General features: G+C 39.6%; 1 protein-coding gene and 1 pseudogene across 1 annotated transcript in view; one reads left to right on the forward strand and one right to left on the reverse strand.

Annotated features, from left to right (window-relative positions):
• Nucleotides 1-12,490, reverse strand: part of SELENOT (selenoprotein T) — a 35,842-nt gene that overhangs the window by 13,311 nt on the left and 10,041 nt on the right. The gene's annotated exons all lie outside the window — the stretch shown is intronic.
• On the forward strand, nucleotides 4,765-5,401 carry LOC117084023 (annotated as a pseudogene).

The raw sequence follows: 12,490 nt of genomic DNA on the forward strand, positions 1-12,490 counted from the left end.
AATTCACCCTCTTGTTTGATTCACAACAGTCATCCACGCATAGCGTTGGGTCTCATTTACACAATGAGGCCCAATTCCTTGCCATAGCTGATGCTCCAGAAATACAAACCTGTAACAAGAAGATCCAAACAGAGTTCCTTCTCTAGAAATGAAGAATTGGGATTTTAAAAAGTGACTATCGGCCAGTGCAGTGCTATAATCCTAGCACTTTGGGAGGCTGAGGCAGGTGGATCAGCTGAGATCAGGAATTTGAGACCAGCCTGGCCAACATGGTGAAACCCTGTCTCTACCAAAAATACAAAAATTAGCAGGGCATGGTGGCACGTGCCTGTAGTCCCAGCTACTTGGGAGGCTGAGGCATGAGAATCACTTCAACCCAGGAGGCGGAGGTTGCACTGAGCCGATACTGCACCACTGCACTCCAGCCTGGGAGACAGTAAGACTGTCTCAAAAACAAACAAACAAACAAACAAAGAAACAAACAGCTGTAAACACTCTGAATGAAGATAAAAAGCGTGCTCAGTTATTTTAAGTTACAAAAACAACACTACACAAGTAGTAGCTTATCAGGTTAAAGAACGATAGTACATGAGACCAGGTGATTTCTCTTACAGCTGCCGCACTCTTAGAGCATTACAGTGTCTACCACTGTAGAAATACACACAAAATGAGCCTAACACGTGGCTTCTAAGACATAGAAAGTCCTAGCTTCTTTATTGGGTTTATTCAAATGTCACCTGAAATCAATCTACAACCAACAGGTAAAAGTACAAGATAAACAGGAAATAAGCAATCCTTCCACCTCAGTCTCCTCAGTAACTGGTACTATTGGCATGTGCCACCATGCCCAGCTATTTTTTAAGTTTTTGTCGAGATGAGATCTCACTATGTTGTCCAGGGTGATTTCAAACTCCTGGCCTCAAGTGATCCTCCCGCTTCGGCCTCCCAAAGTGCTAGGATTACAGGCATGAGTCACCATGCCTTTCCTGAATTTGTTAAAACAAACTTTTTTTTTTTTACATTTCCATAATTACTAAATAAGAGAAAAGACTTAAGACTAGTTATAAGAAACACAGGTTGGAGAGATGAGAGGGAAAAAAGGAACACAGACTGAGAGAAACAAATGTACTCTGAACACAATATTCCTTACATATCCAGCCTTCTTCTCTCAAAGCAGTCCTCCAACTCAGCTCCATTATTTGCTTTTTCTATTGCAACTGGGCTTATCACCACATACCCATAGCCGCCTTTCAACTATTATAATAATTGGTATGCTGCTTTCCACCTATCCTTCCTCCAATCAATTCAGCTGCCTGAGTGTAGATTCCATCATAGTATTCACCTGCGTAAAACCATGTCTCACTTTGGCTGGATGCAGTGGCTCATGCCTGTAATCCCAGCACTTTGGGAGGCCAAGGCAGGTGTATTGCTTGAGCTCAGGAGTTTGAAAGCAGCCTGAGTAACATGGTGAAACCCCGTCTCTACAAGAAATATAAAAATTAGCTGGGCATAGTGGCATGCACCTGTAGTCCCAGCTACTTGAAAGTAGACATTCAAATAGCACTTGATTAATATTGACACAGGCCCATTTTATTCAAATGACAATGAATTACAGAATCAATTTTCACAGATGTTTTATAGAAGTATTTATACGGTCTATATAATTTCCATTGTTTTCCCACTTCAAGCCCTCTGTGAAACAACTCATAAATTCTAAATTAATAATATCTATTTCTTATAAAAATAATTTTAAAATTCTTCCATCTTCTTACCTACTGGATTGTTCTCTTACCTCTTTCCTATACCTATCAAGGTTCATCTTAATTACCCTGGCTTCTTTAAATATTCTTCCTAGCTGAATTAACCATGAAAGAGAAACCCTGGATCCTAGTTCTAGCTCTGTCACTAAACAAAAATCTTAGATAAACCTACAAAGTCTACTTTTCGTATTTTCATGTGTGAGATCCTTTCTAGCTCTAAATTCTACACTACTCCTTTCTAAAATCCTCCATTAAAAACAAAACAAAACAAAACAAAACAAAAAAACCCTCCATTTCTAGTCACATCTGACCTGCTTTTCCAAGCAAGAAACTTCAGGTATATTTATTTTGACTAACATTTAAAATCTGACAAGCTAATCTGTAGCTTCTAAGAATTACTAGCAGGAAGGACGTGCCTTACTTGAGCTTCCTCGCACTAGTCATCCCCCACCTGCCTCCATTCACAGCTCCTAAGAGTCTCCAACAGAATACCCAGCTAACTCGAATAAAGTTTTATATATCTGTTTCCTTTGTATTTGTTAGCATTCTCATTTTATAATGTTTATTATAACAGCATCTATAAGCCCAATTTATCTTTTTCTGGCACTGTGGTGCCACTACTCAAAACTGTTCAATAGCACCTTACCCTCTCTTGATCCCAAAGCCTTAGATTTTTAAAAAAATAAACATGAAGTGTACTCTCTTGATGAATAACTGCATGTGCTTTCTCCTGTGGCCAGGGTGGCTTGATCACCATTCATCTTTTGCATCTTGTACAAAACCAGTAACATACCTATCTGTACCTGTAACTACTGCCAGTCTTCAAGAGCAGAAGAGCCATCTTGCAAAGATCTTCTCTCCAAAAAACCTGTGAATCAATCAAGTGGCCAACACACCATTGGTTGGGAATCTTAGGGAACCTAATGAGATGAATGCACCATCATGTTAATTTAACCTGAACCTCTCAATCATCTCTGGGTCTTTTTCTCTTAAAAAAAAAAAGGGGGGGGGAGGAGGGAGGGATTGCATTGGGGAGTTATACATGATATAAACGTCATGCACATGTACCCTAGAACTTAAAGTATAATTAAGAAAAAAAAAAAAGAGATAAGAAAACAAAACAAAAAAAAAAAGTTCCCATCTTCTGCATAGTTTAGTGAACAGAACGTCCCTAAAGTATTTAACCTTAGATGCATCAAATTTTACAATTACCTTCCTTTATTCACTTTTGTGCAACTGCAATTTATATGACATAACACTCCACAAAACACATCAAAAAATGTATTAAGATGTTTGTACTATGTCCACTTTTTCGTCAGAAAACTACCTTCAGACTATTAAGTTATTACTAGGCAATGCTTTCCACATATAACAAGGAAATATGCTTTAACAGTGATTTAAAATTTTAACAAGTATGTTTGTGCTATGGTTTGAATATGTCCTACAAAAAGCATAGGATGAAAAGAAACCTAATGCAACACTGTTGGGAGGCAGGGTCTAATGGGAGGTGAGGCTGCAAGTTCAATCACCTGCTTTCGCTTGCCCTCTCTTTGACCTTCCACCATGAGCTGACTCAGAAAGAAGGCCCTCAACAAATGCCAGTACCTTGACAGTGAACTTCCCAGCCTCCAGAACTATGAGAAAGAAATTTTTCTTTATAAATTACCTTGTCTGTGATATTCTACTATAGCAACACCAAACTACGACAGTTTTTTATGTATAATTCTGCTCAAAAACCTTTAAATCTTTTGGACTCTTTCATCTTCAAGAAGGTACAGTAAAAATGTGAATAATGCCAAGAACTCTAACTTAGATCTTGAAAAATAGATAAGCTGGAGTTTGTGTGTGGGGAGGGATTCTGTCTAGAGTCACAAACAACCTTAATGAGAAACATAAAGTATCTTTTAAAAACTCTGCTTCAGAAACACGGCTTTTTGGTTTTAGACAATGTATCTAAAGGATAAGCACAAGAGATGAACATAACCAAAAATAAACTGGGCTACTTAAAATAATAAAAGCTAAAACAAAATGAACTTTGGAGATTGGTGCAGAATATAACAAAAGTGGCTTTCTAACTATGGGCAAAATAGAAAGATGGACAAAATAGGCTTACCAGCAGTTTTAACTCTTATTTCTGTTTTGATTCAGCCAACAGGGGAAAAAACATTAAGATTTATCAGATACCTATGTCCTTGAACAAACTAGCTAGCTAGCTATATTCTTACTAAACCCTCAAGACAATCCTTTGAAGTTCTATCATGCCCACTTTATAAATGAGCAAACAGACTCAGAGAGGTTAACTTGTTTTAGTCATATAACTAATAGGTGGCAGATCCAGAATAAGACTCGAAATTATGTGAGACCACCCAAATTATGACACCAAAATCTAATTAACCTCAAAGGAAAATAAGGCAAAGGGTTTTAACAATAAAAAGAATGACCAACATTAAAATAAATAAATATATATATATATATATATATAGCCAGGCGTGGTGGTTCACACCTGTAATCCCAGCACTTTCGGAGGCCGAGGAGGGCCGATCACTTCGGGTCAGGAGTTTGAAACCAGCCTGGTTTGAAACCAGCGGGGTTTCAGCCGAAACCCCGTCTCTACTAAAAATACAAAAAATAGCTGGGCGCGGTGGCGGGCGCCTGTAATTCCAGCTACTCAGGAGGCTGAGGCAGGAGAATCGCTTGAGCCAGGAGGCGGAGGTTACGGTGAGCCGAGACTGCGGCACCGCACTACAGCCTGGGCGACAGAGCAAGACTGTCTTAAAAAAAAAAAAAAAAAAAGCTTAAGTCCCCATGTGACAGTGAGCTGGGTCCCCGCTCCAGGAGACGCTCGACTCTGCGTCCTGGCCCTCAGCACTGTCCACTGTTTCGGCGCCAGCAGCAGCAGACCCAGTTGGTGTTCTGCCATGCCGCTAACTTGGTGTGCAGAGTGAACTGCCGCCGAGGGAGCGGCCAGGGGAGTGGGGATTTCTCTCAGCGCCGCTACCCCGGAGCTCGGAGACATGAACGGCTTCACGCCTGACGAGGTGAACTGCGGTGGGGAGGCGGCAGCCACAGTGGCCGCCGCTTGCTGCCGCCTTAGCCGGGAAATCGGGGCTGAGGGGCCGGGCACAGGGGCGGTCTCAGCGGCTGGGCCCCCGGGGGCGGCCAGGCCAGGCTCTGGACAACTGTGCTGCCTGCGGAGGATGGTGAGCAGTGCGGCCGGGCGGCAGGCAACGCCAGCTTCAGCAAGAGGATCCAGAGGAGCATATCCCAGAAGGTGAAGATCGAGCTGGATATGAGCGCAGGCATCTTTACATATGTGATTATCATAAAAACTTAATTCAGAGTATTCGAAACAGAAGAAAGAGAAAAGGGAGTGATGATGATGGAGGTGATTCACCTGTTCAAGATATTGATACCCCAGAGGTTGATTTATACCAATTACAAGTAAATACACTTAGGAGATACAAAAGACACTTAAAGCCAGCAATCAACCAGGACTTAATAAAGCACAACTTGTTGAGATAGTTGGTTGCCACTTTAGGTCTATTCCAGTGAGTGAAAAAGACACCTTAACATATTTCATCTAATCAGTGAAGAATGACAAGAACAAATCAGATCTCAAGGATGATAGTGGTGTTCACTAGAAGATGTGGAATTGAGACTAAAAACTTGGATGTTAACACTGTTTACTGCTTTTTCACATGTAGAAATGTTCTTTGTGTATTTTTTCTACAAAGGATTTTCTCTGATTTTATTTTGTTTCTGACTCTAATAATTAGTTGGAAACTGATGTAAAATGCACTTTCCTAAATTAAAAACTATTTTAAATAAAGGTTACTACTATTAAAAAAAGAAAACAAAAACAAATACACACACACACGACTCATGATGCAATAGTACTGTGGCAAGACTGTTAAATAGAGTCAGGAAATCAGCTCTCTCACTGACCAACAAGACAATGGTCAAGTCCATTAACCTGCTTTTGTCACAGTATCCACACCTGTACAATGAGTAGAATGACACCTGCAATACACAGGTAATTCTCAGAGTACGCAAGAGATAAGGCATGTAAAAGTGATACATGTATGTAGGTAGGTTATCACCATTATTAGAAAAATGTTAACAGCGTTTGGATACTTTAAATGTTAGTAAAACATTTTTTAGTCTCCTTTCCTGAAGGAGTTCACAATCTAATTTCAGAGAGACAAATACACAGCAAACCCTGGGGAACAATTATAAGGTAATGCAGAAGCAAACCCAGAAAGCAATGCACAAATTACAAACACAAATTAAAGAGCAAGGAGAGAAAGAACAATAATTTCACTGCTGTATCTTTGTCTATCACACTTCTCTTAGGTCATCAATTGTGTATATTCTATCCTTTCCTTCTCTCTACCAGCAAAATTAAAAATAATGAAACATGAACCCCATCTAATAGACTGATTGAAATGTTAAGACTGTTTTTAGTTACTAAGATGCAAATTTTAAGAAAAACCAAACACAGTGACATCCTGAATTTGTAGTGCTGAGATAACCAAATCAAATCAACCTTAAGTAGTTCTGCTTAATGACATAACTACTTATCAAATGAACACCTTGTCAAAATGAAAAGGGTACCTTTATACCTAATGAAAAGACTGTCTTGCTTGAGGTACAAATGCTAGGTTTCATAATGCCAAACTATAACAAAATTAGTTAAGCTACCTTCAAAAGTAAACACTGTAATGTGACAATAGAGACCAATCATAAGTAAAACAGTTGGGTTTCATTTTCATTCATATAACTACTGGGAACCTTTGATATCCTTTGATATCATTTGATATCAAAGGAACCTTTGATATCCTTTGATAACCTTTGATTTCATTTTCATTCATATAACTACTAGGAACCTCTGTTCCTCATTTTTTTCTACCAGCCAAAATTACCTTTTAAAACATTAAACTACTGAAATTCTCTAATGTAATGTAATTTCAGTATATAGCCTCTATCAAATTCTTCCTCAAATTCTGAAATCACAAAAATTCACAAAAATAAATCGTACCAAACACTGACACTAACAAACAACCTAATGACAAAATCTAGGTGAAAATTATATTAATTACAAGGTAGACAGAAAGGTCAAGATTAAGAAAAATTACCTAAACTCTGCTTCAGGAAAATTCCTGTCTGAAAGCTCACAGATCTAAGGCTCATCCCAAAGTAAGGTACTATCCATGCTCCCATTCCCAACTTTCTATATCCTGACAAAGGATGTGTTAAAAAGAAAGAAAACACCAAGGCTGGGCAAGGTGACTCCTGCCTGTACTCTTGGCACTTTGGAAGGCTGAGGCAGGACTGCTTGAGCCCAGGAGTTCCAGACCAGTTTTGCCAACATGGCGAAACCTCCTCTCTTACAAAAAATTACAAAAATTGGCCAGGCATGTAGTACCCGCCTGTAGTTCCGGCTACTTGGGAGGCTGAGGTGGGAGAATGACTTGAGTCTGGGCAGTCGAAGCCACAGTGAGCAATGACTGCACCACTGCACTCCACCCTGGGTGACAGAGTGAGACCCAGTCTCAAAAAAAGAAAAAGAAAACATCAACAGAATAAGTAGCAAGGGTGTGTCAGGGTATCAGGGCAGCAGGAAAAAGACTAGCAGTAGCACAGAGAATTCTGCAAATTTATAGTCCCATCTGTAGAGGCATGGAGGCCAGGCCAAAAAGTTACTGATGGCGCAGTGTATTCAAAACTTAAGTTTTACTCTCAACAACTTAAAGTAACATACCTCAAAATAGTAAGAGCCATCTATGACAAACCCATAACCAACATCATACTGAATGGGCAAAAGTTGAAAGCATTCCCCCTAAGAACTGGAACAAAACAAGGATGTCTACTGTCTCACCACTCCTATTCAACATAATACTGAAAGTTCTAGGCAGAACAATCAGGCGAGAGAAAGAAATAAAAGTCATCTAAATGGGAAAAAAGGAAATCAAATTATCTGTCTTTGTTGATTATTTCTTTTTCTTTTCTTTTCTTTTTTTTTGAGACAGTCTTACTCTGTTACCCAGGCTGGAATGCAGTGGCATGATCCTGGCTCACTGCAGCCTCTGTCTCTCGGGTTCAAGCGATTCTCTTGCCTCAACCTCCCGAGCAGCTGGGATTACAGGCATGCATCACCATGCCCGGCTAATGTTTGTATTTTTATTTTTAGTACAGACAAGGTTTCACCATGTTGCCTAGGCTGGTCTCAAACTCCTGAGGTCAAGTGATCCTCCCACCTTGGTCTCCCAAAGTGTGGAGATTACAGGCGTGAGCCACAGCGACCAGTCTACTGTTGATGGATAATTTTATACCTAGAAAACCCTACAGATTCTGTCAAAAGGCTCACAAATCAGATAAATTACTTCAGTCAAGTTTCAGCATATGAAAATCAGTAGCACCAGTCGTGATGGCACCGACTTTGTAGTCCTAACTACTCCAGGGGTGAGGCCAGAGGATCAACCCAGCCCAGGTGTTAAGGCTGCAGTAAGCTGTGATTGCGCCACTTAACTAATTTTGTTCTAGTTTGACATTATGAAACCTAGCAACTCCAGCCTGGGCAACAGAACATGACCCTGTCTCAAAAAAAAAAAAAAAAAAAAAATTAGTAGCATTTCTATATAACAATAACGTTCAAGTGGAAAAAACAAATAAAAAATGCAATCCCATTTATAACCACAAAAGACATAAAATACCTAGGAATACATCTAATCAAGGAGATGGAAGACTCTACAAGGAGAACTACAAAACACTGCTGAAAGAAATCATAGATGACACAAATGGAAAAACATTCCATGCTCATGGATTCTAAGTGTCAATATCATTAAAATGTCCAAAGGAATCTTAAAGACTCAGCACAATTCTTATCAACTTACCAACCTCATTTTTCATGGAATTAGAAAAAACTATTCTAAAATTCATATAGAACTAAGAAAGAGCCCAAACTGCCAAAGCAATCCTATACTACAATGCTACAGTAACCAAAACATGGTACTGGTACAAAAATAGACACACAGAACAATGGAACAGAACAGAGAACCCAGAAATAAAGCCACACACCTACAACCAACAACGGGAAAGGACCTCCTAATCAATAAATGATGCTGGGAAAACTGGCTAATCATATGCAAAGAATGAAACTGGACCCCTACCTCTCACCATATACCAAAATCAACTCAAGATGGATTAAATACTTAAATGTAAGACCTCAAACTATAAAAATCTTAGAAGAAAACCTAGGAAATACTCTTCTGGACATTGGCCTAGGCAAAGAATTTATGACTAAATCCTCAAAAGCAACTGTAACAAAAACAAAGATTGACAAGTGGGACCTAATTAAACTGAAGAGCTTCTGCACAGCAAAAGAAACTATCAACAGAATAAACAGACAACGTACAGAATGGGAGAAAATATTTGCAAACTATGGATCCGACAAAGGACTAATATGCAGAATCTACAAGGAAGTTAAATCAACAGGAAAAAAACAAATAACAAGCAAAGGACAGGAACACACACTTCTCAAAAGAAGACATATGAGCAGCCAACAAACATGAAAAAAATTCTCATCTCTAATCATCAGAGAACTGCTAATTAAAAACACAATGAGATACCATCTCACAACAATCAGAACGGCTCCTATTTGAAAGTCAAAAAATAACAAATGTTGGTGAGGATGAAGAAAAAAAGGTAACACCTAATACACCATGTCCTTTCCCTATCGTTTTATTTTTGTTGACTTTGTTGAAGATCAGTTGGTTGTAAGCGTATGGCTTTATTTTTGGGTTCTCTGTATTTCTCCCCTTGGTGGGACTGCAAATTACTTCAGCCCACGCGAAAAGCAGAAACTTCTCAAAGAACTAAATCAAAATTACCATTTGACTCAGCAATCCCATTACTGAGCATATACCCAAAGGAAAATAAATTATTCTACTAAAAAGACATCTGTATTAGTATGTTTATTGCAGCACTAATCACAATAGCAAAGACATAGAATAAACTTAGTTGCCCATCAATGGTGGATTGGATAAAGAATATGTGGTACATATATACCACGGAATACTAAGCAAACATTAAAAAGAAAAAGAAATCATGTCCTTTGCAGCAATATGAACACAGCTGTAGGCCATTATTCTAAGTGAATTAATGCAGAAACAGAACCAAATATCATATTCTCACTTATAAATCAGAGCTAAACATTGAGTACACACAAACATAAAAATAGAAACAAAACAGACATTGAAGACTCCAAAAAAGGTGAGGGAAGGAAGAGGGTAAGGGTTGAAAAATTATTTACTGGACACTATGTTCACCATTTGGGTTTAATAGAAGCTCAAACCTTGGCATCACACAATATACCCATGTAACAAACCTGCACATGTAGCCCCTGTATCTAAATTTTTTAAAAAATTAATTCAGGGTATATTAAAGTACAGAAATACAGAACAGTATTTCATGTTTAAAAATGAAACAATACGCCGAAAAGAATTACAGGCAACATTTTTCTGATCTTAGGGTAAAGAAAGCCTTTCAAGCAGAAAAAGCATCTTAAAAGAAAATTGTTGGTATCTCTGACTGCATATCAATTTAAAAATATCTGTAGCACAAAAAGTACCATAAATTGAATTTAAAGGCAGATAGGAAAAATATATTCAAAATACATTGCACAAGATGCATAGTGTTAGTATATAATTTTTCTTTTTTTTTTTTTGAGACAGTCTCTCTCTGCCTCCTAGGCTGGAGTGCAGTGGCATGATTGTGACTCACTGCAGCCTCCACATTTTGGGTTCAAGTGATTCTGGTGCCTCAGCCTTCAGAGTATCTGGGATTACAGGCATGCACCACCATGCTCAGCTAATTTTTGTTTTTTTGTAAAGATAGAGTCTCATTCCATCACCCAGGCTGGAGTGCAGTGGTGTGATCTTGACGCACTGGGCGTCTCCTGGGTTCAAGCGATTCTCATATCTCAGCCTCCCAAGTAGTTAGGATTACAGGTGTGTGTCACCACACCCGGTTAATTTTGTATTTTTAGTAGAGAAGGGGTTTCACCGTGTTCGCCAGGCTGGTCTCAAACTCCTGACCTCAAGTGATCCACCCGCCTTGGCCTCCCAAAGTGCTGGGATTATAGGCGTCAGCCACCGCCCCAGCCTAATTTTTGCATTTTTAGTAGAGATGGGATTTTGTCATATTAGACAGGCTGGTCTCAAATACCTGATATCAAGGGATCCACCCTCCTCAGCCTCCCAAAGTGCTAGAATTACAAGCATGCGCCACTGCACCTGGCATATAAATGTTTTATCTAAAACGAAAAGAATAAACGCCTCAATTTTTAAAAAGAGGCAATAGTTATGACCAGCCAAATCACAGAAAAAGCCATATATCAGAACACATTTAATAATAAATTTAAACTCACTAATAATAAAAGAAACACAAAGTAATTATAGGCCTCTATTTTTCACTTACCACAAATGTTTTTATTAGTAGTATCAGTACTATTATAACACCAAATGCTGGTTTGGTAGTTTCATGGTGTATAATTATCTCTGAACATATCAAGTTGTATATGCTAAATATCTACAGCTCTGTCTGGGCAGAGTCGCTCACGCCTGTAATCCCAGCACTTTGGGAGGATGAGGTTGGCAGATCACCTGAGGTCAGGAGTTCATGACCACCCTGGCCAGCATGGTGAAACCCCGTCTTTACTAAAAATACAAAAATTAGGTGGGCGTGGTGGCGTACGCTTGTAGTCCCAGCTACTCAGGAAATTGAGGCACGAGAATCACTTGAATCGGGGAAGGAGAGGTTGCAGTGAGCCGGGATTATGCTACTGCACTCCAGCCTGGGTGACAGAGTGAGACTCTGTCCCAAAAAAATAAATAAATAGGCTGGGCACAGTGGTTCATGCTTGTAAGCCCAGCACTCTGGGGGGCCAAGGCGGACAGATCACGAGGTCAGGAGATTCAGACCAGCCTGACCAACACAGTGAAACCCCATCTCTACTAAAAATACAAAAATTAGCCAGGTGTGGTGGCACGTGCTTGTAGTCCCAGCTACTTGGGAGGCTGAGGCAGGAGAATCACTTGAAACCGGGAGGCAGAGGTTGCAGTGAGCCGAGATCATGCCACTGCACTCCAGCCTGGGTGACAAGAGCTAGACTCCGTCTCAAAAACAAGAATAAAAAACATAAACAAAAAATAAATATCTACAGGTTTTATACACCAATCATACAAAACACCAACTGCTGTCAGTTGTAGGAACAGTATAAACTGTTACAACTTCTTCAGAAAACACTTTAATAATATCTACAAACAGCTTAAACAATGTCCATACAACTTGTCTCAATGGAGAAGAGTTTCTTTTTTTTCTTTTGAGACAGTCTTGCTCTGTTGCCCAGACTGGAGTGCAGTGGTGTGATCTTGGCTCACTGCAACCTCTGCCTCCCAGATTCAAACGATTCTCCTGCCTCAGCCTCCCAAGTGGCTGGGACTACAGTTGTGTGCCACCACACCCGGCTAACTGTATTTTTAGTAGAGATGTGGTTTCACCATGTTGGCTAGGCTGGCCTTGAACTCTTGACCTGAGGTGATCCACCCACCTCCTAAAGTGCTGGGATTATAGGCATGGGCCACCACCCCTAGACAGATAAGATTTTTAAATGCACTGCTTTTATATAATAAAATGCTACGAAGTTATTGGATGACAGGATTTTCTTTTCT

The sequence above is a fragment of the Trachypithecus francoisi genome, unplaced genomic scaffold (assembly GCF_009764315.1).
Source record: "Trachypithecus francoisi isolate TF-2019V2 unplaced genomic scaffold, Tfra_2.0 Lachesis_group0, whole genome shotgun sequence".
In the NCBI taxonomy this organism is placed as follows: Eukaryota; Metazoa; Chordata; class Mammalia; order Primates; family Cercopithecidae; genus Trachypithecus; species Trachypithecus francoisi.